Source organism: Rhipicephalus microplus, chromosome 3 (assembly GCF_043290135.1).
Source record: "Rhipicephalus microplus isolate Deutch F79 chromosome 3, USDA_Rmic, whole genome shotgun sequence".
NCBI lineage: Eukaryota > Metazoa > Arthropoda > Arachnida > Ixodida > Ixodidae > Rhipicephalus > Rhipicephalus microplus.
Window position 1 is genome coordinate 210,846,759 of NC_134702.1, and position 21,453 is coordinate 210,868,211.

At 48.3% G+C, this 21,453-nt stretch overlaps 48 non-coding genes across 48 annotated transcripts; all 48 read left to right on the forward strand.

Moving 5' to 3' along the window:
- The first annotated feature begins 128 nt into the window (after positions 1-128).
- TRNAM-CAU (transfer RNA methionine (anticodon CAU)) lies at positions 129-201 on the forward strand. Its single transcript has one exon. It is a non-coding gene; the product is annotated as a tRNA-Met (tRNA).
- Positions 202-365: 164 nt separating this feature from the next.
- TRNAM-CAU (transfer RNA methionine (anticodon CAU)) lies at positions 366-438 on the forward strand. Its single transcript has one exon. It is a non-coding gene; the product is annotated as a tRNA-Met (tRNA).
- A 165-nt stretch (positions 439-603) lies between these two features.
- TRNAM-CAU (transfer RNA methionine (anticodon CAU)) lies at positions 604-676 on the forward strand. Its single transcript has one exon. It is a non-coding gene; the product is annotated as a tRNA-Met (tRNA).
- A 400-nt stretch (positions 677-1,076) lies between these two features.
- Positions 1,077-1,149, forward strand: TRNAM-CAU (transfer RNA methionine (anticodon CAU)). Its single transcript has one exon. It is a non-coding gene; the product is annotated as a tRNA-Met (tRNA).
- Positions 1,150-1,313: 164 nt separating this feature from the next.
- Positions 1,314-1,386, forward strand: TRNAM-CAU (transfer RNA methionine (anticodon CAU)). The gene has a single exon. It is a non-coding gene; the product is annotated as a tRNA-Met (tRNA).
- Positions 1,387-1,550: 164 nt separating this feature from the next.
- Positions 1,551-1,623, forward strand: TRNAM-CAU (transfer RNA methionine (anticodon CAU)). Its single transcript has one exon. It is a non-coding gene; the product is annotated as a tRNA-Met (tRNA).
- A 399-nt stretch (positions 1,624-2,022) lies between these two features.
- On the forward strand, positions 2,023-2,095 carry TRNAM-CAU (transfer RNA methionine (anticodon CAU)). The gene has a single exon. It is a non-coding gene; the product is annotated as a tRNA-Met (tRNA).
- Positions 2,096-2,260: 165 nt separating this feature from the next.
- On the forward strand, positions 2,261-2,333 carry TRNAM-CAU (transfer RNA methionine (anticodon CAU)). The gene has a single exon. It is a non-coding gene; the product is annotated as a tRNA-Met (tRNA).
- Positions 2,334-2,498: 165 nt separating this feature from the next.
- TRNAM-CAU (transfer RNA methionine (anticodon CAU)) lies at positions 2,499-2,571 on the forward strand. Its single transcript has one exon. It is a non-coding gene; the product is annotated as a tRNA-Met (tRNA).
- An 874-nt stretch (positions 2,572-3,445) lies between these two features.
- Positions 3,446-3,518, forward strand: TRNAM-CAU (transfer RNA methionine (anticodon CAU)). The gene has a single exon. It is a non-coding gene; the product is annotated as a tRNA-Met (tRNA).
- Positions 3,519-3,682: 164 nt separating this feature from the next.
- Positions 3,683-3,755, forward strand: TRNAM-CAU (transfer RNA methionine (anticodon CAU)). Its single transcript has one exon. It is a non-coding gene; the product is annotated as a tRNA-Met (tRNA).
- Positions 3,756-4,155: 400 nt separating this feature from the next.
- TRNAM-CAU (transfer RNA methionine (anticodon CAU)) lies at positions 4,156-4,228 on the forward strand. The gene has a single exon. It is a non-coding gene; the product is annotated as a tRNA-Met (tRNA).
- Positions 4,229-4,392: 164 nt separating this feature from the next.
- Positions 4,393-4,465, forward strand: TRNAM-CAU (transfer RNA methionine (anticodon CAU)). The gene has a single exon. It is a non-coding gene; the product is annotated as a tRNA-Met (tRNA).
- A 400-nt stretch (positions 4,466-4,865) lies between these two features.
- On the forward strand, positions 4,866-4,938 carry TRNAM-CAU (transfer RNA methionine (anticodon CAU)). Its single transcript has one exon. It is a non-coding gene; the product is annotated as a tRNA-Met (tRNA).
- Positions 4,939-5,102: 164 nt separating this feature from the next.
- Positions 5,103-5,175, forward strand: TRNAM-CAU (transfer RNA methionine (anticodon CAU)). The gene has a single exon. It is a non-coding gene; the product is annotated as a tRNA-Met (tRNA).
- Positions 5,176-5,340: 165 nt separating this feature from the next.
- Positions 5,341-5,413, forward strand: TRNAM-CAU (transfer RNA methionine (anticodon CAU)). Its single transcript has one exon. It is a non-coding gene; the product is annotated as a tRNA-Met (tRNA).
- An 874-nt stretch (positions 5,414-6,287) lies between these two features.
- Positions 6,288-6,360, forward strand: TRNAM-CAU (transfer RNA methionine (anticodon CAU)). Its single transcript has one exon. It is a non-coding gene; the product is annotated as a tRNA-Met (tRNA).
- Positions 6,361-6,524: 164 nt separating this feature from the next.
- Positions 6,525-6,597, forward strand: TRNAM-CAU (transfer RNA methionine (anticodon CAU)). The gene has a single exon. It is a non-coding gene; the product is annotated as a tRNA-Met (tRNA).
- Positions 6,598-7,472: 875 nt separating this feature from the next.
- Positions 7,473-7,545, forward strand: TRNAM-CAU (transfer RNA methionine (anticodon CAU)). The gene has a single exon. It is a non-coding gene; the product is annotated as a tRNA-Met (tRNA).
- A 165-nt stretch (positions 7,546-7,710) lies between these two features.
- TRNAM-CAU (transfer RNA methionine (anticodon CAU)) lies at positions 7,711-7,783 on the forward strand. Its single transcript has one exon. It is a non-coding gene; the product is annotated as a tRNA-Met (tRNA).
- Positions 7,784-8,185: 402 nt separating this feature from the next.
- TRNAM-CAU (transfer RNA methionine (anticodon CAU)) lies at positions 8,186-8,258 on the forward strand. Its single transcript has one exon. It is a non-coding gene; the product is annotated as a tRNA-Met (tRNA).
- A 399-nt stretch (positions 8,259-8,657) lies between these two features.
- On the forward strand, positions 8,658-8,730 carry TRNAM-CAU (transfer RNA methionine (anticodon CAU)). The gene has a single exon. It is a non-coding gene; the product is annotated as a tRNA-Met (tRNA).
- Positions 8,731-8,894: 164 nt separating this feature from the next.
- Positions 8,895-8,967, forward strand: TRNAM-CAU (transfer RNA methionine (anticodon CAU)). The gene has a single exon. It is a non-coding gene; the product is annotated as a tRNA-Met (tRNA).
- Positions 8,968-9,132: 165 nt separating this feature from the next.
- On the forward strand, positions 9,133-9,205 carry TRNAM-CAU (transfer RNA methionine (anticodon CAU)). Its single transcript has one exon. It is a non-coding gene; the product is annotated as a tRNA-Met (tRNA).
- Positions 9,206-9,606: 401 nt separating this feature from the next.
- On the forward strand, positions 9,607-9,679 carry TRNAM-CAU (transfer RNA methionine (anticodon CAU)). The gene has a single exon. It is a non-coding gene; the product is annotated as a tRNA-Met (tRNA).
- A 165-nt stretch (positions 9,680-9,844) lies between these two features.
- Positions 9,845-9,917, forward strand: TRNAM-CAU (transfer RNA methionine (anticodon CAU)). The gene has a single exon. It is a non-coding gene; the product is annotated as a tRNA-Met (tRNA).
- A 401-nt stretch (positions 9,918-10,318) lies between these two features.
- Positions 10,319-10,391, forward strand: TRNAM-CAU (transfer RNA methionine (anticodon CAU)). Its single transcript has one exon. It is a non-coding gene; the product is annotated as a tRNA-Met (tRNA).
- Positions 10,392-10,556: 165 nt separating this feature from the next.
- On the forward strand, positions 10,557-10,629 carry TRNAM-CAU (transfer RNA methionine (anticodon CAU)). The gene has a single exon. It is a non-coding gene; the product is annotated as a tRNA-Met (tRNA).
- A 639-nt stretch (positions 10,630-11,268) lies between these two features.
- On the forward strand, positions 11,269-11,341 carry TRNAV-CAC (transfer RNA valine (anticodon CAC)). The gene has a single exon. It is a non-coding gene; the product is annotated as a tRNA-Val (tRNA).
- A 399-nt stretch (positions 11,342-11,740) lies between these two features.
- On the forward strand, positions 11,741-11,813 carry TRNAM-CAU (transfer RNA methionine (anticodon CAU)). Its single transcript has one exon. It is a non-coding gene; the product is annotated as a tRNA-Met (tRNA).
- Positions 11,814-11,979: 166 nt separating this feature from the next.
- On the forward strand, positions 11,980-12,052 carry TRNAM-CAU (transfer RNA methionine (anticodon CAU)). The gene has a single exon. It is a non-coding gene; the product is annotated as a tRNA-Met (tRNA).
- A 637-nt stretch (positions 12,053-12,689) lies between these two features.
- TRNAM-CAU (transfer RNA methionine (anticodon CAU)) lies at positions 12,690-12,762 on the forward strand. The gene has a single exon. It is a non-coding gene; the product is annotated as a tRNA-Met (tRNA).
- A 164-nt stretch (positions 12,763-12,926) lies between these two features.
- On the forward strand, positions 12,927-12,999 carry TRNAM-CAU (transfer RNA methionine (anticodon CAU)). The gene has a single exon. It is a non-coding gene; the product is annotated as a tRNA-Met (tRNA).
- Positions 13,000-13,164: 165 nt separating this feature from the next.
- On the forward strand, positions 13,165-13,237 carry TRNAM-CAU (transfer RNA methionine (anticodon CAU)). The gene has a single exon. It is a non-coding gene; the product is annotated as a tRNA-Met (tRNA).
- An 874-nt stretch (positions 13,238-14,111) lies between these two features.
- Positions 14,112-14,184, forward strand: TRNAM-CAU (transfer RNA methionine (anticodon CAU)). Its single transcript has one exon. It is a non-coding gene; the product is annotated as a tRNA-Met (tRNA).
- A 165-nt stretch (positions 14,185-14,349) lies between these two features.
- On the forward strand, positions 14,350-14,422 carry TRNAM-CAU (transfer RNA methionine (anticodon CAU)). Its single transcript has one exon. It is a non-coding gene; the product is annotated as a tRNA-Met (tRNA).
- A 639-nt stretch (positions 14,423-15,061) lies between these two features.
- Positions 15,062-15,134, forward strand: TRNAV-CAC (transfer RNA valine (anticodon CAC)). Its single transcript has one exon. It is a non-coding gene; the product is annotated as a tRNA-Val (tRNA).
- A 164-nt stretch (positions 15,135-15,298) lies between these two features.
- TRNAM-CAU (transfer RNA methionine (anticodon CAU)) lies at positions 15,299-15,371 on the forward strand. Its single transcript has one exon. It is a non-coding gene; the product is annotated as a tRNA-Met (tRNA).
- A 165-nt stretch (positions 15,372-15,536) lies between these two features.
- Positions 15,537-15,609, forward strand: TRNAM-CAU (transfer RNA methionine (anticodon CAU)). The gene has a single exon. It is a non-coding gene; the product is annotated as a tRNA-Met (tRNA).
- Positions 15,610-16,724: 1,115 nt separating this feature from the next.
- Positions 16,725-16,797, forward strand: TRNAV-CAC (transfer RNA valine (anticodon CAC)). Its single transcript has one exon. It is a non-coding gene; the product is annotated as a tRNA-Val (tRNA).
- Positions 16,798-16,961: 164 nt separating this feature from the next.
- Positions 16,962-17,034, forward strand: TRNAM-CAU (transfer RNA methionine (anticodon CAU)). Its single transcript has one exon. It is a non-coding gene; the product is annotated as a tRNA-Met (tRNA).
- A 165-nt stretch (positions 17,035-17,199) lies between these two features.
- On the forward strand, positions 17,200-17,272 carry TRNAM-CAU (transfer RNA methionine (anticodon CAU)). Its single transcript has one exon. It is a non-coding gene; the product is annotated as a tRNA-Met (tRNA).
- A 1,111-nt stretch (positions 17,273-18,383) lies between these two features.
- On the forward strand, positions 18,384-18,456 carry TRNAM-CAU (transfer RNA methionine (anticodon CAU)). Its single transcript has one exon. It is a non-coding gene; the product is annotated as a tRNA-Met (tRNA).
- A 164-nt stretch (positions 18,457-18,620) lies between these two features.
- On the forward strand, positions 18,621-18,693 carry TRNAM-CAU (transfer RNA methionine (anticodon CAU)). Its single transcript has one exon. It is a non-coding gene; the product is annotated as a tRNA-Met (tRNA).
- Positions 18,694-18,858: 165 nt separating this feature from the next.
- TRNAM-CAU (transfer RNA methionine (anticodon CAU)) lies at positions 18,859-18,931 on the forward strand. Its single transcript has one exon. It is a non-coding gene; the product is annotated as a tRNA-Met (tRNA).
- An 873-nt stretch (positions 18,932-19,804) lies between these two features.
- On the forward strand, positions 19,805-19,877 carry TRNAM-CAU (transfer RNA methionine (anticodon CAU)). Its single transcript has one exon. It is a non-coding gene; the product is annotated as a tRNA-Met (tRNA).
- A 164-nt stretch (positions 19,878-20,041) lies between these two features.
- On the forward strand, positions 20,042-20,114 carry TRNAM-CAU (transfer RNA methionine (anticodon CAU)). Its single transcript has one exon. It is a non-coding gene; the product is annotated as a tRNA-Met (tRNA).
- A 1,111-nt stretch (positions 20,115-21,225) lies between these two features.
- Positions 21,226-21,298, forward strand: TRNAM-CAU (transfer RNA methionine (anticodon CAU)). The gene has a single exon. It is a non-coding gene; the product is annotated as a tRNA-Met (tRNA).
- The last annotated feature ends 155 nt before the right edge of the window (positions 21,299-21,453 follow it).

Genomic DNA, 21,453 nt, shown 5'->3' on the forward strand with positions numbered 1-21,453 from the left:
TAATTAGGTCGTGATGGGTGCACGTTCTGGAGCAGTAATGAATGACTGCTGTTCGGTATTTCTATTTTTTCGACCTTTAATTTATGGGAACTAGTGATACCGGTTCTGTTTCCCAGTGACCCCTGTCCGCCTCGGTAGCGCAGTAGGCAGTGCGTCAGTCTCATAATCTGAAGGTCGTGAGTTCAATCCTCACCCGGGGTAAAGGTGGTGAGGTTGTTTTGTTTGCTTATGAGAGTTTAATTAGGTCGTGAAGGGTGCGCTGTCTGGAGCACTATTGAATGACTGTTGCCCGGTTTTCTTACTTTTTCCACCTTTAGGTTGTGGGAACTAATGATACCAGTTGTGTTTCCCAGTGACACCTGTCCGCCTCGGTAGCGCAGTAGGCAGCGCGTCAGTCTCATAATCTGAATGTCGTGAGTGCAATCCTCACCCGGGGCAAAGGCGGTGCAGATGTTTCGTTTGCTTATGAGAGTTTCATTAGGTCGTGAGGGGTGCACTGTCTGGAGCAGTAATAAATGACTGTTGGTCGGTTTTTTTACTTTTTCGACCTTTCTTTTGTGGGAACTAATAATACCGGTTGTGTTTCGCCGTGACCCCCTGTCCGCCTCGGTAGCGTAGTAGGCAGCGCGTCAGTCTCATAATCTGAAGGTCGTGAGTTCAATCCTCACCCGGGGCAAAGGCGGTGCAGTTGTTTTGTTTGCTTATGAGAGTTTAATTAGGTCGTGAAGGGTGCGCTGTCTGGAGCAGTAATGATTGACTGTTGCTGAGTTTTCTTACTTTTTCGACCTTTAATTTGTGGGAACTAATAATACCGGTTGTGTTTCGCCGTGACCCCCTGTCCGCCTCGGTAGCGCAGTAGGCAGCGCGTCAGTCTCATAATCTGAATGTCGTGAGTGCAATCCTCACCCGGGGAAAAGGCGGTGCAGATGTTTCGTTTGCTTAATAGAGTTTCATAAGGTCGTGAGGGGTGCAATGTCTGGAGCAGTAATGAATGACTGTTGGTCAGTTTTTTTGTTTTCGACCTTTAATTTGTGGGAACTAATAATACCGGTTGCGTTTCGCCGTGACCCCTGTCCGCCTCGGTAGCGCAGTAGGCAGTGCGTCAGTCTCATAATCTGAAGGTCGTGAGTTCAATCCTCACCCGGGGTAAAGGTGGTGAGGTTGTTTTGTTTGCTTATGAGAGTTTAATTAGGTCGTGAAGGGTGCGCTGTCTGGAGCACTATTGAATGACTGTTGCTCGGTTTTCTTACTTTTTCCACCTTTAGGTTGTGGGAACTAATGATACCAGTTGTGTTTCCCAGTGACACCTGTCCGCCTCGGTAGCGCAGTAGGCAGCGCGTCAGTCTCATAATCTGAATGTCGTGAGTGCAATCCTCACCCGGGGCAAAGGCGGTGCAGATGTTTCGTTTGCTTATGAGAGTTTCATTAGGTCGTGAGGGGTGCACTGTCTGGAGCAGTAATAAATGACTGTTGGTCGGTTTTTTACTTTTTCGACCTTTAATTTGTGGGAACTAATAATACCGGTTGTGTTTCGCCGTGACCCCCTGTCCGCCTCGGTAGCGTAGTAGGCAGCGCGTCAGTCTCATAATCTGAAGGTCGTGAGTTCAATCCTCACCCGGGGCAAAGGCGGTGCAGTTGTTTTGTTTGCTTATGAGAGTTTAATTAGGTCGGGAGGGGTGCGCTGTCTGGAGCAGTAATGAATGACTGTTGCTGAGTTTTCTTACTTTTTCGACCTTTAACTTGTGGGTACTATTGATACCGGTTGTGTTTCCCAGTGACACCTGTCCGCCTCGGTAGCGCAGTAGGCAGCGCGTCAGTCTCATAATCTGAATGTCGTGAGTGCAATCCTCACCCGGGGAAAAGGCGGTGCAGATGTTTCGTTTGCTTAAGAGAGTTTCATAAGGTCGTGAGGGGTGCAATGTCTGGAGCAGTAATGAATGACTGTTGGTCAGTTTTTTTGTTTTCGACCTTTAATTTGTGGGAACTAATAATACCGGTTGCGTTTCGCCGTGACCCCTGTCCGCCTCGGTAGCGCAATAGGCAGTGCGTCAGTCTCATAATCTGAAGGTCGTGAGTTCAATCCTCACCCGGGGTAAAGGTGGTGAGGTTGTTTTGTTTGCTTATGAGAGTTTAATTAGGTCGTGAAGGGTGCGCTGTCTGGAGCACTATTGAATGACTGTTGCTCGGTTTTCTTACTTTTTCCACCTTTAAGGTTGTGGGAACTAATGATACCAGTTGTGTTTCCCAGTGACACCTGTCCGCCTCGGTAGCGCAGTAGGCAGCGCGTCAGTCTCATAATCTGAATGTCGTGAGTGCAATCCTCACCCGGGGCAAAGGCGGTGCAGATGTTTCGTTTGCTTATGAGAGTTTCATTAGGTCGTGAGGGGTGCACTGTCTGGAGCAGTAATAAATGACTGTTGGTCGGTTTTTTTACTTTTTCGACCTTTAATTTGTGGGAACTAATAATACCGGTTGTGTTTCGCCGTGACCCCCTGTCCGCCTCGGTAGCGTAGTAGGCAGCGCGTCAGTCTCATAATCTGAAGGTCGTGAGTTCAATCCTCACCCGGGGCAAAGGCGGTGCAGTTGTTTTGTTTGCTTATGAGAGTTTAATTAGGTCGTGAAGGGTGCGCTGTCTGGAGCAGTAATGAATGACTGTTGCTGAGTTTTCTTACTTTTTCGACCTTTAACTTGTGGGAACTATTGATACCGGTTGTGTTTCCCAGTGACACCTGTCCGCCTCGGTAGCGCAGTAGGCGGCGCGTCAGTATCATAATCTGAAGGTCGTGAGTTCAATCCGCACCCGGGGCAAAGGCGGTGCAGATTTTTTGTTTGCTTATGAGAGTTTAATTAGGTCGTGAGGGGTGCGCTGTTTGGAGCACTATTGAATGACTGTTGCTCGGTTTTCTTACTTTTTCCACCTTTAATTTGTGGGAACTAATGATACCGGTTGCGTTTCCCAGTAACCCCTGTCCGCCTCGGTAGTGCAGTAGGCAGCGCGTCAGTCTCATAATCTGGAGGTCGTGAGTTCAATCCACACCCGGTGCAAAGGTGGTGCAATTTCTTTGTTTGCTTATGAGAGTTTCATTAGGTCGTGAGGGGTGCACTGTCTGGAGCAGTAATAAATGACTGTTGGTCGGTTTTTTTACTTTTTCGACCTTTAATTTGTGGGAACTAATAATACCGGTTGTGTTTCGCCGTGACCCCCTGTCCGCCTCGGTAGCGCAGTAGGCAGCGCGTCAGTCTCATAATCTGAATGTCGTGAGTGCAATCCTCACCCGGGGAAAAGGCGGTGCAGATGTTTCGTTTGCTTAAGAGAGTTTCATAAGGTCGTGAGGGGTGCAATGTCTGGAGCAGTAATGAATGACTGTTGGTCAGTTTTTTTGTTTTCGACCTTTAATTTGTGGGAACTAATAATACCGGTTGCGTTTCGCCGTGACCCCTGTCCGCCTCGGTAGCGCAGTAGGCAGTGCGTCAGTCTCATAATCTGAAGGTCGTGAGTTCAATCCTCACCCGGGGTAAAGGTGGTGAGGTTGTTTTGTTTGCTTATGAGAGTTTAATTAGGTCGTGAAGGGTGCGCTGTCTGGAGCACTATTGAATGACTGTTGCTCGGTTTTCTTACTTTTTCCACCTTTAGGTTGTGGGAACTAATGATACCAGTTGTGTTTCCCAGTGACACCTGTCCGCCTCGGTAGCGCAGTAGGCAGCGCGTCAGTCTCATAATCTGAATGTCGTGAGTGCAATCCTCACCCGGGGCAAAGGCGGTGCAGATGTTTCGTTTGCTTATGAGAGTTTCATTAGGTCGTGAGGGGTGCACTGTCTGGAGCAGTAATAAATGACTGTTGGTCGGTTTTTTTACTTTTTCGACCTTTAATTTGTGGGAACTAATAATACCGGTTGTGTTTCGCCGTGACCCCCTGTCCGCCTCGGTAGCGCAGTAGGCAGCGCGTCAGTCTCATAATCTGAATGTCGTGAGTGCAATCCTCACCCGGGGAAAAGGCGGTGCAGATGTTTCGTTTGCTTAAGAGAGTTTCATAAGGTCGTGAGGGGTGCAATGTCTGGAGCAGTAATGAATGACTGTTGGTCAGTTTTTTTGTTTTCGACCTTTAATTTGTGGGAACTAATAATACCGGTTGCGTTTCGCCGTGACCCCTGTCCGCCTCGGTAGCGCAGTAGGCAGTGCGTCAGTCTCATAATCTGAAGGTCGTGAGTTCAATCCTCACCCGGGGTAAAGGTGGTGAGGTTGTTTTGTTTGCTTATGAGAGTTTAATTAGGTCGTGAAGGGTGCGCTGTCTGGAGCACTATTGAATGACTGTTGCTCGGTTTTCTTACTTTTTCCACCTTTAGGTTGTGGGAACTAATGATACCAGTTGTGTTTCCCAGTGACACCTGTCCGCCTCGGTAGCGCAGTAGGCAGCGCGTCAGTCTCATAATCTGAATGTCGTGAGTGCAATCCTCACCCGGGGCAAAGGCGGTGCAGATGTTTCGTTTGCTTATGAGAGTTTCATTAGGTCGTGAGGGGTGCACTGTCTGGAGCAGTAATAAATGACTGTTGGTCGGTTTTTTTACTTTTTCGACCTTTAATTTGTGGGAACTAATAATACCGGTTGTGTTTCGCCGTGACCCCCTGTCCGCCTCGGTAGCGCAGTAGGCAGCGCGTCAGTCTCATAATCTGAATGTCGTGAGTGCAATCCTCACCCGGGGAAAAGGCGGTGCAGATGTTTCGTTTGCTTAAGAGAGTTTCATAAGGTCGTGAGGGGTGCAATGTCTGGAGCAGTAATGAATGACTGTTGGTCAGTTTTTTTGTTTTCGACCTTTAATTTGTGGGAACTAATAATACCGGTTGCGTTTCGCCGTGACCCCTGTCCGCCTCGGTAGCGCAGTAGGCAGTGCGTCAGTCTCATAATCTGAAGGTCGTGAGTTCAATCCTCACCCGGGGTAAAGGTGGTGAGGTTGTTTTGTTTGCTTATGAGAGTTTAATTGGGTCGTGAAGGGTGCGCTGTCTGGAGCACTATTGAATGACTGTTGCTCGGTTTTCTTACTTTTTCCACCTTTAGGTTGTGGGAACTAATGATACCAGTTGTGTTTCCCAGTGACACCTGTCCGCCTCGGTAGCGCAGTAGGCAGCGCGTCAGTCTCATAATCTGAATGTCGTGAGTGCAATCCTCACCCGGGGCAAAGGCGGTGCAGATGTTTCGTTTGCTTATGAGAGTTTCATTAGGTCGTGAGGGGTGCACTGTCTGGAGCAGTGATAAATGACTGTTGGTCGGTTTTTTTACTTTTTCGACCTTTAATTTGTGGGAACTAATAATACCGGTTGTGTTTCGCCGTGACCCCCTGTCCGCCTCGGTAGCGTAGTAGGCAGCGCGTCAGTCTCATAATCTGAAGGTCGTGAGTTCAATCCTCACCCGGGGCAAAGGCGGTGCAGTTGTTTTGTTTGCTTATGAGAGTTTAATTAGGTCGTGAAGGGTGCGCTGTCTGGAGCAGTAATGAATGACTGTTGCTGAGTTTTCTTACTTTTTCGACCTTTAACTTGTGGGAACTATTGATACCGGTTGTGTTTCCCAGTGACACCTGTCCGCCTCGGTAGCGCAGTAGGCGGCGCGTCAGTATCATAATCTGAAGGTCGTGAGTTCCATCCTCACACGGCGCAAAGGTGATGCAGTTTTTTTGTTTGCTTATGAGAGTTTAATTAGGTCGGGAGGGGTGCGCTGTCTGGAGCAGTAATGAATGACTGTTGCTGAGTTTTCTTACTTTTTCGACCTTTAACTTGTGGGTACTATTGATACCGGTTGTGTTTCCCAGTGACACCTGTCCGCCTCGGTAGCGCAGTAGGCAGCGCGTCAGTCTCATAATCTGAATGTCGTGAGTGCAATCCTCACCCGGGGAAAAGGCGGTGCAGATGTTTCGTTTGCTTAAGAGAGTTTCATTAGGTCGTGAGGGGTGCACTGTCTGGAGCAGTAATAAATGACTGTTGGTCGGTTTTTTTACTTTTTCGACCTTTAATTTGTGGGAACTAATAATACCGGTTGTGTTTCGCCGTGACCCCCTGTCCGCCTCGGTAGCGCAGTAGGCAGCGCGTCAGTCTCATAATCTGAATGTCGTGAGTGCAATCCTCACCCGGAGAAAAGGCGGTGCAGATGTTTCGTTTGCTTAAGAGAGTTTCATAAGGTCGTGAGGGGTGCAATGTCTGGAGCAGTAATGAATGACTGTTGGTCAGTTTTTTTGTTTTCGACCTTTAATTTGGGGGAACTAATAATACCGGTTGCGTTTCGCCGTGACCCCTGTCCGCCTCGGTAGCGCAGTAGGCAGTGCGTCAGTCTCATAATCTGAAGGTCGTGAGTTCAATCCTCACCCGGGGTAAAGGTGGTGAGGTTGTTTTGTTTGCTTATGAGAGTTTAATTAGGTCGTGAAGGGTGCGCTGTCTGGAGCACTATTGAATGACTGTTGCTCGGTTTTCTTACTTTTTCCACCTTTAGGTTGTGGGAACTAATGATACCAGTTGTGTTTCCCAGTGACACCTGTCCGCCTCGGTAGCGTAGTAGGCAGCGCGTCAGTCTCATAATCTGAAGGTCGTGAGTTCAATCCTCACCCGGGGCAAAGGCGGTGCAGTTGTTTTGTTTGCTTATGAGAGTTTAATTAGGTCGTGAAGGGTGCGCTGTCTGGAGCAGTAATGAATGACTGTTGCTGAGTTTTCTTACTTTTTCGACCTTTAACTTGTGGGAACTATTGATACCGGTTGTGTTTCCCAGTGACACCTGTCCGCCTCGGTAGCGCAGTAGGCGGCGCGTCAGTATCATAATCTGAAGGTCGTGAGTTCCATCCTCACACGGCGCAAAGGTGATGCAGTTTTTTTGTTTGCTTATGAGAGTTTCATAAGGTCGTGAGGGGTGCACTGTCTGGAGCAGTAATGAATGACTGTTGCTGAGTTTTCTTACTTTTTCGACCTTTAACTTGTGGGTACTATTGATACCGGTTGTGTTTCCCAGTGACACCTGTCCGCCTCGGTAGCGCAGTAGGCAGCGCGTCAGTCTCATAATCTGAATGTCGTGAGTGCAATCCTCACCCGGGGAAAAGGCGGTGCAGATGTTTCGTTTGCTTAAGAGAGTTTCATAAGGTCGTGAGGGGTGCAATGTCTGGAGCAGTAATGAATGACTGCTGTTCGGTATTTCTATTTTTTCGACCTTTAATTTATGGGAACTAGTGATACCGGTTCTGTTTCCCAGTGATCCCTGTCCGCCTCGGTAGCGCAGTAGGCAGCGCGTCAGTCTCATAATCTGAAGGTCGTGAGTTCCATCCTCACACGGCGCAAAGGTGATGCAGTTTTTTTGTTTGCTTATGAGACTTTAATTAGGTCGGGAGGGGTGCGCTGTCTGGAGCAGTAATGAATGACTGTTGCTGAGTTTTCTTACTTTTTCGACCTTTAACTTGTGGGTACTATTGATACCGGTTGTGTTTCCCAGTGACACCTGTCCGCCTCGGTAGCGCAGTAGGCAGCGCGTCAGTCTCATAATCTGAATGTCGTGAGTGCAATCCTCACCCGGGGCAAAGGCGGTGCAGATGTTTCGTTTGCTTATGAGAGTTTCATTAGGTCGTGAGGGGTGCACTGTCTGGAGCAGTAATAAATGACTGTTGGTCGGTTTTTTTACTTTTTCGACCTTTAATTTGTGGGAACTAATAATACCGGTTGTGTTTCGGCGTGACCCCCTGTCCGCCTCGGTAGCGTAGTAGGCAGCGCGTCAGTCTCATAATCTGAAGGTCGTGAGTTCAATCCTCACCCGGGGCAAAGGCGGTGCAGTTGTTTTGTTTGCTTATGAGAGTTTAATTAGGTCGTGAAGGGTGCGCTGTCTGGAGCAGTAATGAATGACTGTTGCTGAGTTTTCTTACTTTTTCGACCTTTAACTTGTGGGAACTATTGATACCGGTTGTGTTTCCCAGTGACACCTGTCCGCCTCGGTAGCGCAGTAGGCGGCGCGTCAGTATCATAATCTGAAGGTCGTGAGTTCCATCCTCACACGGCGCAAAGGTGATGCAGTTTTTTTGTTTGCTTATGAGAGTTTCATTAGGTCGTGAGGGGTGCACTGTCTGGAGCAGTAATAAATGACTGTTGGTCGGTTTTTTTACTTTTTCGACCTTTAATTTGTGGGAACTAATAATACCGGTTGTGTTTCGCCGTGACCCCCTGTCCGCCTCGGTAGCGTAGTAGGCAGCGCGTCAGTCTCATAATCTGAAGGTCGTGAGTTCAATCCTCACCCGGGGCAAAGGCGGTGCAGTTGTTTTGTTTGCTTATGAGAGTTTAATTAGGTCGGGAGGGGTGCGCTGTCTGGAGCAGTAATGAATGACTGTTGCTGAGTTTTCTTACTTTTTCGACCTTTAACTTGTGGGTACTATTGATACCGGTTGTGTTTCCCAGTGACACCTGTCCGCCTCGGTAGCGCAGTAGGCAGCGCGTCAGTCTCATAATCTGAATGTCGTGAGTGCAATCCTCACCCGGGGAAAAGGCGGTGCAGATGTTTCGTTTGCTTAAGAGAGTTTCATAAGGTCGTGAGGGGTGCAATGTCTGGAGCAGTATTGAATGACTGTTGGTCAGTTTTTTTGTTTTCGACCTTTAATTTGTGGGAACTAATAATACCGGTTGCGTTTCGCCGTGACCCCTGTCCGCCTCGGTAGCGCAGTAGGCAGTGCGTCAGTCTCATAATCTGAAGGTCGTGAGTTCAATCCTCACCCGGGGTAAAGGTGGTGAGGTTGTTTTGTTTGCTTATGAGAGTTTAATTAGGTCGTGAAGGGTGCGCTGTCTGGAGCACTATTGAATGACTGTTGCTCGGTTTTCTTACTTTTTCCACCTTTAGGTTGTGGGAACTAATGATACCAGTTGTGTTTCCCAGTGACACCTGTCCGCCTCGGTAGCGCAGTAGGCAGCGCGTCAGTCTCATAATCTGAATGTCGTGAGTGCAATCCTCACCCGGGGCAAAGGCGGTGCAGATGTTTCGTTTGCTTATGAGAGTTTCATTAGGTCGTGAGGGGTGCACTGTCTGGAGCAGTAATAAATGACTGTTGGTCGGTTTTTTTACTTTTTCGACCTTTAATTTGTGGGAACTAATAATACCGGTTGTGTTTCGCCGTGACCCCCTGTCCGCCTCGGTAGCGTAGTAGGCAGCGCGTCAGTCTCATAATCTGAAGGTCGTGAGTTCAATCCTCACCCGGGGCAAAGGCGGTGCAGTTGTTTTGTTTGCTTATGAGAGTTTAATTAGGTCGTGAAGGGTGCGTTGTCTGGAGCAGTAATGAATGACTGTTGCTGAGTTTTCTTACTTTTTCGACCTTTAACTTGTGGGAACTATTGATACCGGTTGTGTTTCTCAGTGACACCTGTCCGCCTCGGTAGCGCAGTAGGCGGCGCGTCAGTATCATAATCTGAAGGTCGTGAGTTCAATCCGCACCCGGGGCAAAGGCGGTGCAGATTTTTTGTTTGCTTATGAGAGTTTAATTAGGTCGTGAGGGGTGCGCTGTTTGGAGCACTATTGAATGACTGTTGCTCGGTTTTCTTACTTTTTCCACCTTTAGGTTGTGGGAACTAATTATACCAGTTGTGTTTCCCAGTGACACCTGTCCGCCTCGGTAGCGCAGTAGGCAGCGCGTCAGTCTCATAATCTGAATGTCGTGAGTGCAATCCTCACCCGGGGCAAAGGCGGTGCAGATGTTTCGTTTGCTTATGAGAGTTTCATTAGGTCGTGAGGGGTGCACTGTCTGGAGCAGTAATAAATGACTGTTGGTCGGTTTTTTTACTTTTTCGACCTTTAATTTGTGGGAACTAATAATACCGGTTGTGTTTCGCCGTGACCCCCTGTCCGCCTCGGTAGCGTAGTAGGCAGCGCGTCAGTCTCATAATCTGAAGGTCGTGAGTTCAATCCTCACCCGGGGCAAAGGCGGTGCAGTTGTTTTGTTTGCTTATGAGAGTTTAATTAGGTCGTGAAGGGTGCGTTGTCTGGAGCAGTAATGAATGACTGTTGCTGAGTTTTCTTACTTTTTCGACCTTTAACTTGTGGGAACTATTGATACCGGTTGTGTTTCTCAGTGACACCTGTCCGCCTCGGTAGCGCAGTAGGCGGCGCGTCAGTATCATAATCTGAAGGTCGTGAGTTCAATCCGCACCCGGGGCAAAGGCGGTGCAGATTTTTTGTTTGCTTATGAGAGTTTAATTAGGTCGTGAGGGGTGCGCTGTTTGGAGCACTATTGAATGACTGTTGCTCGGTTTTCTTACTTTTTCCACCTTTAGGTTGTGGGAACTAATTATACCAGTTGTGTTTCCCAGTGACACCTGTCCGCCTCGGTAGCGCAGTAGGCAGCGCGTCAGTCTCATAATCTGAATGTCGTGAGTGCAATCCTCACCCGGGGCAAAGGCGGTGCAGATGTTTCGTTTGCTTATGAGAGTTTCATTAGGTCGTGAGGGGTGCACTGTCTGGAGCAGTAATAAATGACTGTTGGTCGGTTTTTTTACTTTTTCGACCTTTAATTTGTGGGAACTAATAATACCGGTTGTGTTTCGCCGTGACCCCCTGTCCGCCTCGGTAGCGTAGTAGGCAGCGCGTCAGTCTCATAATCTGAAGGTCGTGAGTTCAATCCTCACCCGGGGCAAAGGCGGTGCAGTTGTTTTGTTTGCTTATGAGAGTTTAATTAGGTCGTGAAGGGTGCGCTGTCTGGAGCAGTAATGAATGACTGTTGCTGAGTTTTCTTACTTTTTCGACCTTTAACTTGTGGGAACTATTGATACCGGTTGTGTTTCCCAGTGACACCTGTCCGCCTCGGTAGCGCAGTAGGCGGCGCGTCAGTATCATAATCTGAAGGTCGTGAGTTCCATCCTCACACGGCGCAAAGGTGATGCAGTTTTTTTGTTTGCTTATGAGAGTTTAATTAGGTCGGGAGGGGTGCGCTGTCTGGAGCAGTAATGAATGACTGTTGCTGAGTTTTCTTACTTTTTCGACCTTTAACTTGTGGGTACTATTGATACCGGTTGTGTTTCCCAGTGACACCTGTCCGCCTCGGTAGCGCAGTAGGCAGCGCGTCAGTCTCATAATCTGAATGTCGTGAGTGCAATCCTCACCCGGGGAAAAGGCGGTGCAGATGTTTCGTTTGCTTAAGAGAGTTTCATTAGGTCGTGAGGGGTGCACTGTCTGGAGCAGTAATAAATGACTGTTGGTCGGTTTTTTTACTTTTTCGACCTTTAATTTGTGGGAACTAATAATACCGGTTGTGTTTCGCCGTGACCCCCTGTCCGCCTCGGTAGCGTAGTAGGCAGCGCGTCAGTCTCACAATCTGAAGGTCGTGAGTTCAATCCTCACCCGGGGCAAATGTGGTGCAGATTTTTTGTTTGCTTATGAGAGTGTAATTGGGTCGTGAAAGTTGCGCTGTCTGGAGCAGTAATGAATGACTCTTGCTCGGTTTTCTTACATTTTCGACCTTTAATTTGTGGGAACTAATGATCCCGGTTGCGTTTCGCCGTGACCCCCTGTCCGCCTCGGTAGCGTAGTAGGCAGAGCATCAGTCTCATAATCTTAAGGTCGTGAGTGCAATCCTCACCCGGGGAAAAGGCGGTGCAGATGTTTCGTTTGCTTAAGAGAGTTTCATAAGGTCGTGAGGGGTGCAATGTCTGGAGCAGTAATGAATGACTGTTGGTCAGTTTTTTTGTTTTCGACCTTTATTTGTGGGAACTAATAATACCGGTTGCGTTTCGCCGTGACCCCTGTCCGCCTCGGTAGCGCAGTAGGCAGTGCGTCAGTCTCATAATCTGAAGGTCGTGAGTTCAATCCTCACCCGGGGTAAAGGTGGTGAGGTTGTTTTGTTTGCTTATGAGAGTTTAATTAGGTCGTGAAGGGTGCGCTGTCTGGAGCACTATTGAATGACTGTTGCTCGGTTTTCTTACTTTTTTCCACCTTTAGGTTGTGGGAACTAATGATACCAGTTGTGTTTCGCCGTGACCCCCTGTCCGCCTCGGTAGCGTAGTAGGCAGCGCGTCAGTCTCATAATCTGAAGGTCGTGAGTTCAATCCTCACCCGGGGCAAAGGCGGTGCAGTTGTTTTGTTTGCTTATGAGAGTTTAATTAGGTCGTGAAGGGTGCGCTGTCTGGAGCAGTAATGAATGACTGTTGCTGAGTTTTCTTACTTTTTCGACCTTTAACTTGTGGGAACTATTGATACCGGTTGTGTTTCCCAGTAACCCCTGTCCGCCTCGGTAGTGCAGTAGGCAGCGCGTCAGTCTCATAATCTGGAGGTCGTGAGTTCAATCCACACCCGGTGCAAAGGTGGTGCAATTTCTTTGTTTGCTTATGAGAGTTTCATTAGGTCGTGAGGGGTGCACTGTCTGGAGCAGTAATAAATGACTGTTGGTCGGTTTTTTTACTTTTTCGACCTTTAATTTGTGGGAACTAATAATACCGGTTGTGTTTCGCCGTGACCCCCTGTCCGCCTCGGTAGCGCAGTAGGCAGCGCGTCAGTCTCATAATCTGAATGTCGTGAGTGCAATCCTCACCCGGGGAAAAGGCGGTGCAGATGTTTCGTTTGCTTAAGAGAGTTTCATAAGGTCGTGAGGGGTGCAATGTCTGGAGCAGTATTGAATGACTGTTGGTCAGTTTTTTTGTTTTCGACCTTTAATTTGTGGGAACTAATAATACCGGTTGCGTTTCGCCGTGACCCCTGTCCGCCTCGGTAGCGCAGTAGGCAGTGCGTCAGTCTCATAATCTGAAGGTCGTGAGTTCAATCCTCACCCGGGGTAAAGGTGGTGAGGTTGTTTTGTTTGCTTATGAGAGTTTAATTAGGTCGTGAAGGGTGCGCTGTCTGGAGCACTATTGAATGACTGTTGCTCGGTTTTCTTACTTTTTCCACCTTTAGGTTGTGGGAACTAATGATACCAGTTGTGTTTCCCAGTGACACCTGTCCGCCTCGGTAGCGCAGTAGGCAGCGCGTCAGTCTCATAATCTGAATGTCGTGAGTGCAATCCTCACCCGGGGCAAAGGCGGTGCAGATGTTTCGTTTGCTTATGAGAGTTTCATTAGGTCGTGAGGGGTGCACTGTCTGGAGCAGTAATAAATGACTGTTGGTCGGTTTTTTTACTTTTTCGACCTTTAATTTGTGGGAACTAATAATACCGGTTGTGTTTCGCCGTGACCCCCTGTCCGCCTCGGTAGCGTAGTAGGCAGCGCGTCAGTCTCATAATCTGAAGGTCGTGAGTTCAATCCTCACCCGGGGCAAAGGCGGTGCAGTTGTTTTGTTTGCTTATGAGAGTTTAATTAGGTCGTGAAGGGTGCGTTGTCTGGAGCAGTAATGAATGACTGTTGCTGAGTTTTCTTACTTTTTCGACCTTTAACTTGTGGGAACTATTGATACCGGTTGTGTTTCTCAGTGACACCTGTCCGCCTCGGTAGCGCAGTAGGCGGCGCGTCAGTATCATAATCTGGAGGTCGTGAGTTCAATCCGCACCCGGGGCAAAGGCGGTGCAGATTTTTTGTTTGCTTATGAGAGTTTAATTAGGTCGTGAGGGGTGCGCTGTTTGGAGCACTATTGAATGACTGTTGCTCGGTTTTCTTACTTTTCCACCTTTAATTTGTGGGAACTAATGATACCGGTTGCGTTTCCCAGTAACCCCTGTCCGCCTCGGTAGTGCAGTAGGCAGCGCGTCAGTCTCATAATCTGGAGGTCGTGAGTTCAATCCACACCCGGTGCAAAGGTGGTGCAATTTCTTTGTTTGCTTATGAGAGTTTCATTAGGTCGTGAGGGGTGCACTGTCTGGAGCAGTAATAAATGACTGTTGGTCGGTTTTTTTACTTTTTCGACCTTTAATTTGTGGGAACTAATAATACCGGTTGTGTTTCGCCGTGACCCCCTGTCCGCCTCGGTAGCGCAGTAGGCGGCGCGTCAGTATCATAATCTGAAGGTCGTGAGTTCAATCCGCACCCGGGGCAAAGGCGGTGCAGATTTTTTGTTTGCTTATGAGAGTTTAATTAGGTCGTGAGGGGTGCGCTGTTTGGAGCACTATTGAATGACTGTTGCTCGGTTTTCTTACTTTTCCACCTTTAATTTGTGGGAACTAATGATACCGGTTGCGTTTCCCAGTGACACCTGTCCGCCTCGGTAGCGCAGTAGGCAGCGCGTCAGTCTCATAATCTGAATGTCGTGAGTGCAATCCTCACCCGGGGCAAAGGCGGTGCAGATGTTTCGTTTGCTTATGAGAGTTTCATTAGGTCGTGAGGGGTGCACTGTCTGGAGCAGTAATAAATGACTGTTGGTCGGTTTTTTTACTTTTTCGACCTTTAATTTGTGGGAACTAATAATACCGGTTGTGTTTCGCCGTGACCCCCTGTCCGCCTCGGTAGCGTAGTAGGCAGCGCGTCAGTCTCATAATCTGAAGGTCGTGAGTTCAATCCTCACCCGGGGCAAAGGCGGTGCAGTTGTTTTGTTTGCTTATGAGAGTTTAATTAGGTCGTGAAGGGTGCGCTGTCTGGAGCAGTAATGAATGACTGTTGCTGAGTTTTCTTACTTTTTCGACCTTTAACTTGTGGGAACTATTGATACCGGTTGTGTTTCCCAGTGACACCTGTCCGCCTCGGTAGCGCAGTAGGCGGCGCGTCAGTATCATAATCTGAAGGTCGTGAGTTCCATCCTCACACGGCGCAAAGGTGATGCAGTTTTTTTGTTTGCTTATGAGAGTTTAATTAGGTCGGGAGGGGTGCGCTGTCTGGAGCAGTAATGAATGACTGTTGCTGAGTTTTCTTACTTTTTCGACCTTTAACTTGTGGGTACTATTGATACCGGTTGTGTTTCCCAGTGACACCTGTCCGCCTCGGTAGCGCAGTAGGCAGCGCGTCAGTCTCATAATCTGAATGTCGTGAGTGCAATCCTCACCCGGGGAAAAGGCGGTGCAGATGTTTCGTTTGCTTAAGAGAGTTTCATTAGGTCGTGAGGGGTGCACTGTCTGGAGCAGTAATAAATGACTGTTGGTCGGTTTTTTTACTTTTTCGACCTTTAATTTGTGGGAACTAATAATACCGGTTGTGTTTCGCCGTGACCCCCTGTCCGCCTCGGTAGCGTAGTAGGCAGCGCGTCAGTCTCACAATCTGAAGGTCGTGAGTTCAATCCTCACCCGGGGCAAATGTGGTGCAGATTTTTTGTTTGCTTATGAGAGTGTAATTGGGTCGTGAAAGTTGCGCTGTCTGGAGCAGTAATGAATGACTCTTGCTCGGTTTTCTTACATTTTCGACCTTTAATTTGTGGGAACTAATGATCCCGGTTGCGTTTCGCCGTGACACCTGTCCGCCTCGGTAGCGCAGTAGGCAGCGCGTCAGTCTCATAATCTGAATGTCGTGAGTGCAATCCTCACCCGGGGCAAAGGCGGTGCAGATGTTTCGTTTGCTTATGAGAGTTTCATTAGGTCGTGAGGGGTGCACTGTCTGGAGCAGTAATAAATGACTGTTGGTCGGTTTTTTTACTTTTTCGACCTTTAATTTGTGGGAACTAATAATACCGGTTGTGTTTCGCCGTGACCCCCTGTCCGCCTCGGTAGCGTAGTAGGCAGCGCGTCAGTCTCATAATCTGAAGGTCGTGAGTTCAATCCTCACCCGGGGCAAAGGCGGTGCAGTTGTTTTGTTTGCTTATGAGAGTTTAATTAGGTCGTGAAGGGTGCGCTGTCTGGAGCAGTAATGAATGACTGTTGCTGAGTTTTCTTACTTTTTCGACCTTTAACTTGTGGGAACTATTGATACCGGTTGTGTTTCCCAGTAACCCCTGTCCGCCTCGGTAGTGCAGTAGGCAGCGCGTCAGTCTCATAATCTGGAGGTCGTGAGTTCAATCCACACCCGGTGCAAAGGTGGTGCAATTTCTTTGTTTGCTTATGAGAGTTTCATTAGGTCGTGAGGGGTGCACTGTCTGGAGCAGTAATAAATGACTGTTGGTCGGTTTTTTTTACTTTTTCGACCTTTAATTTGTGGGAACTAATAATACCGGTTGTGTTTCGCCGTGACCCCCTGTCCGCCTCGGTAGCGCAGTAGGCAGCGCGTCAGTCTCATAATCTGAATGTCGTGAGTGCAATCCTCACCCGGGGAAAAGGCGGTGCAGATGTTTCGTTTGCTTAAGAGAGTTTCATAAGGTCGTGAGGGGTGCAATGTCTGGAGCAGTAATGAATGACTGCTGTTCGGTATTTCTATTTTTTCGACCTTTAATTTATGGGAACTAGTGATACCGGTTCTGTTTCCCAGTGATCCCTGTCCGCCTCGGTAGCGCAGTAGGCAGCGCGTCAGTCTCATAATCTGAAGGTCGTGAGTTCCATCCTCACACGGCGCAAAGGTGATGCAGTTTTTTTGTTTGCTTATGAGAGTTTAATTAGGTCGGGAGGGGTGCGCTGTCTGGAGCAGTAATGAATGACTGTTGCTGAGTTTTCTTACTTTTTCGACCTTTAACTTGTGGGTACTATTGATACCGGTTGTGTTTCCCAGTGACACCTGTCCGCCTCGGTAGCGCAGTAGGCAGCGCGTCAGTCTCATAATCTGAATGTCGTGAGTGCAATCCTCACCCGGGGAAAAGGCGGTGCAGATGTTTCGTTTGCTTAAGAGAGTTTCATTAGGTCGTGAGGGGTGCACTGTCTGGAGCAGTAATAAATGACTGTTGGTCGGTTTTTTTACTTTTTCGACCTTTAATTTGTGGGAACTAATAATACCGGTTGTGTTTCGCCGTGACCCCCTGTCCGCCTCGGTAGCGTAGTAGGCAGCGCGTCAGTCTCACAATCTGAAGGTCGTGAGTTCAATCCTCACCCGGGGCAAATGTGGTGCAGATTTTTTGTTTGCTTATGAGAGTGTAATTGGGTCGTGAAAGTTGCGCTGTCTGGAGCAGTAATGAATGACTCTTGCTCGGTTTTCTTACATTTTCGACCTTTAATTTGTGGGAACTAATGATCCCGGTTGCGTTTCGCCGTGACACCTGTCCGCCTCGGTAGCGCAGTAGGCAGCGCGTCAGTCTCATAATCTGAATGTCGTGAGTGCAATCCTCACCCGGGGCAAAGGCGGTGCAGATGTTTCGTTTGCTTATGAGAGTTTCATTAGGTCGTGAGGGGTGCACTGTCTGGAGCAGTAATAAATGACTGTTGGTCGGTTTTTTTACTTTTTCGACCTTTAATTTGTGGGAACTAATAATACCGGTTGTGTTTCGCCGTGACCCCCTGTCCGCCTCGGTAGCGTAGTAGGCAGCGCGTCAGTCTCATAATCTGAAGGTCGTGAGTTCAATCCTCACCCGGGGCAAAGGCGGTGCAGTTGTTTTGTTTGCTTATGAGAGTTTAATTAGGTCGTGAAGGGTGCGCTGTCTGGAGCAGTAATGAATGACTGTTGCTGAGTTTTCTTACTTTTTCGACCTTTAACTTGTGGGAACTATTGATACCGGTTGTGTTTCCCAGTAACCCCTGTCCGCCTCGGTAGTGCAGTAGGCAGCGCGTCAGTCTCATAATCTGGAGGTCGTGAGTTCAATCCACACCCGGTGCAAAGGTGGTGCAATTTCTTTGTTTGCTTATGAGAGTTTCATTAGGTCGTGAGGGGTGCACTGTCTGGAGCAGTAATAAATGACTGTTGGTCGGTTTTTTTTACTTTTTCGACCTTTTTTTGTGGGAACTAATAATACCGGTTGTGTTTCGCCGTGACCCCCTGTCCGCCTCGGTAGCGCAGTAGGCAGCGCGTCAGTCTCATAATCTGAATGTCGTGAGTGCAATCCTCACCCGGGGAAAAGGCGGTGCAGATGTTTCGTTTGCTTAAGAGAGTTTCATAAGGTCGTGAGGGGTGCAATGTCTGGAGCAGTAATGAATGACTGCTGTTCGGTATTTCTATTTTTTCGACCTTTAATTTATGGGAACTAGTGATACCGGTTCTGTTTCCCAGTGATCCCTGTCCGCCTCGGTAGCGCAGTAGGCAGCGCGTCAGTCTCATAATCTGAAGGTCGTGAGTTCCATCCTCACACGGCGCAAAGGTGATGCAGTTTTTTTGTTTGCTTATGAGAGTTTAATTAGGTCGGGAGGGGTGCGCTGTCTGGAGCAGTAATGAATGACTGTTGCTGAGTTTTCTTACTTTTTCGACCTTTAACTTGTGGGTACTATTGATACCGGTTGTGTTTCCCAGTGACACCTGTCCGCCTCGGTAGCGCAGTAGGCAGCGCGTCAGTCTCATAATCTGAATGTCGTGAGTGCAATCCTCACCCGGGGAAAAGGCGGTGCAGATGTTTCGTTTGCTTAAGAGAGTTTCATAAGGTCGTGAGGGGTGCAATGTCTGGAGCAGTAATGAATGACTGTTGGTCAGTTTTTTTGTTTTCGACCTTTAATTTGTGGGAACTAATAATACCGGTTGCGTTTCGCCGTGACCCCTGTCCGCCTCGGTAGCGCAGTAGGCAGTGCGTCAGTCTCATAATCTGAAGGTCGTGAGTTCAATCCTCACCCGGGGTAAAGGTGGTGAGGTTGTTTTGTTTGCTTATGAGAGTTTAATTAGGTCGTGAAGGGTGCGCTGTCTGGAACACTATTGAATGACTGTTGCTCGGTTTTCTTACTTTTTCCACCTTTAGGTTGTGGGAACTAATGATACCAGTTGTGTTTCCCAGTGACACCTGTCCGCCTCGGTAGCGCAGTAGGCAGCGCGTCAGTCTCATAATCTGAATGTCGTGAGTGCAATCCTCACCCGGGGCAAAGGCGGTGCAGATGTTTCGTTTGCTTATGAGAGTTTCATTAGGTCGTGAGGGGTGCACTGTCTGGAGCAGTAATAAATGACTGTTGGTCGGTTTTTTTACTTTTTCGACCTTTAATTTGTGGGAACTAATAATACCGGTTGTGTTTCGCCGTGACCCCCTGTCCGTCTCGGTAGCGTAGTAGGCAGCGCGTCAGTCTCATAATCTGAAGGTCGTGAGTTCAATCCTCACCCGGGGCAAAGGCGGTGCAGTTGTTTTGTTTGCTTATGAGAGTTTAATTAGGTCGTGAAGGGTGCGCTGTCTGGAGCAGTAATGAATGACTGTTGCTGAGTTTTCTTACTTTTTCGACCTTTAACTTGTGGGAACTATTGATACCGGTTGTGTTTCCCAGTGACACCTGTTCGCCTCGGTAGCGCAGTAGGCGGCGCGTCAGTATCATAATCTGAAGGTCGTGAGTTCAATCCGCACCCGGGGCAAAGGCGGTGCAGATTTTTTGTTTGCTTATGAGAGTTTAATTAGGTCGTGAGGGGTGCGCTGTTTGGAGCACTATTGAATGACTGTTGCTCGGTTTTCTTACTTTTTCCACCTTTAATTTGTGGGAACTAATGATACCGGTTCTGTTTCCCAGTGATCCCTGTCCGCCTCGGTAGCGCAGTAGGCAGCGCGTCAGTCTCATAATCTGAAGGTCGTGAGTTCCATCCTCACACGGCGCAAAGGTGATGCAGTTTTTTTGTTTGCTTATGAGAGTTTAATTAGGTCGGGAGGGGTGCGCTGTCTGGAGCAGTAATGAATGACTGTTGCTGAGTTTTCTTACTTTTTCGACCTTTAACTTGTGGGTACTATTGATACCGGTTGTGTTTCCCAGTGACACCTGTCCGCCTCGGTAGCGCAGTAGGCAGCGCGTCAGTCTCATAATCTGAATGTCGTGAGTGCAATCCTCACCTGGGGAAAAGGCGGTGCAGATGTTTCGTTTGCTTAAGAGAGTTTCATAAGGTCGTGAGGGGTGCAATGTCTGGAGCAGTAATGAATGACTGTTGGTCAGTTTTTTTGTTTTCGACCTTTAATTTGTGGGAACTAATAATACCGGTTGCGTTTCGCCGTGACCCCTGTCCGCCTCGGTAGCGCAGTAGGCAGTGCGTCAGTCTCATAATCTGAAGGTCGTGAGTTCAATCCTCACCCGGGGTAAAGGTGGTGAGGTTGTTTTGTTTGCTTATGAGAGTTTAATTAGGTCGTGAAGGGTGCGCTGTCTGGAGCACTATTGAATGACTGTTGCTCGGTTTTCTTACTTTTTCCACCTTTAGGTTGTGGGAACTAATGATACCAGTTGTGTTTCCCAGTGACACCTGTCCGCCTCGGTAGCGCAGTAGGCAGCGCGTCAGTCTCATAATCTGAATGTCGTGAGTGCAATCCTCACCCGGGGCAAAGGCGGTGCAGATGTTTCGTTTGCTTATGAGAGTTTCATTAGGTCGTGAGGGGTGCACTGTCTGGAGCAGTAATAAATGACTGTTGGTCGGTTTTTTTACTTTTTCGACCTTTAATTTGTGGGAACTAATAATACCGGTTGTGTTTCGCCGTGACCCCCTGTCCGCCTCGGTAGCGCAGTAGGCAGCGCGTCAGTCTCATAATCTGAAGGTCGTGAGTTCCATCCTCACACGGCGCAAAGGTGATGCAGTTTTTTTGTTTGCTTATGAGAGTTTAATTAGGTCGGGAGGGGTGCGCTGTCTGGAGCAGTAATGAATGACTGTTGCTGAGTTTTCTTACTTTTTCGACCTTTAACTTGTGGGTACTATTGATACCGGTTGTGTTTCCCAGTGACACCTGTCCGCCTCGGTAGCGCAGTAGGCAGCGCGTCAGTCTCATAATCTGAATGTCGTGAGTGCAATCCTCACCCGGGGAAAAGGCGGTGCAGATGTTTCGTTTGCTTAAGAGAGTTTCATAAGGTCGTGAGGGGTGCAATGTCTGGAGCAGTAATGAATGACTGCTGTTCGGTATTTCTATTTTTTCGACCTTTAATTTATGGGAACTAGTGATACCGGTTCTGTTTCCCAGTGATCCCTGTCCGCCTCGGTAGCGCAGTAGGCAGCGCGTCAGTCTCATAATCTGAAGGTCGTGAGTTCCATCCTCACACGGCGCAAAGGTGATGCAGTTTTTTTGTTTGCTTATGAGAGTTTAATTAGGTCGGGAGGGGTGCGCTGTCTGGAGCAGTAATGAATGACTGTTGCTGAGTTTTCTTACTTTTTCGACCTTTAACTTGTGGGTACTATTGATACCGGTTGTGTTTCCCAGTGACACCTGTCCGCCTCGGTAGCGCAGTAGGCAGCGCGTCAGTCTCATAATCTGAATGTCGTGAGTGCAATCCTCACCCGGGGAAAAGGCGGTGCAGATGTTTCGTTTGCTTAAGAGAGTTTCATAAGGTCGTGAGGGGTGCAATGTCTGGAGCAGTAATGAATGACTGTTGGTCAGTTTTTTTGTTTTCGACCTTTAATTTGTGGGAACTAATAATACCGGTTGCGTTTCGCCGTGACCCCTGTCCGCCTCGGTAGCGCAGTAGGCAGTGCGTCAGTCTCATAATCTGAAGGTCGTGAGTTCAATCCTCACCCGGGGTAAAGGTGGTGAGGTTGTTTTGTTTGCTTATGAGAGTTTAATTAGGTCGTGAAGGGTGCGCTGTCTGGAGCACTATTGAATGACTGTTGCTCGGTTTTCTTACTTTTTCCACCTTTAGGTTGTGGGAACTAATGATACCAGTTGTGTTTCCCAGTGA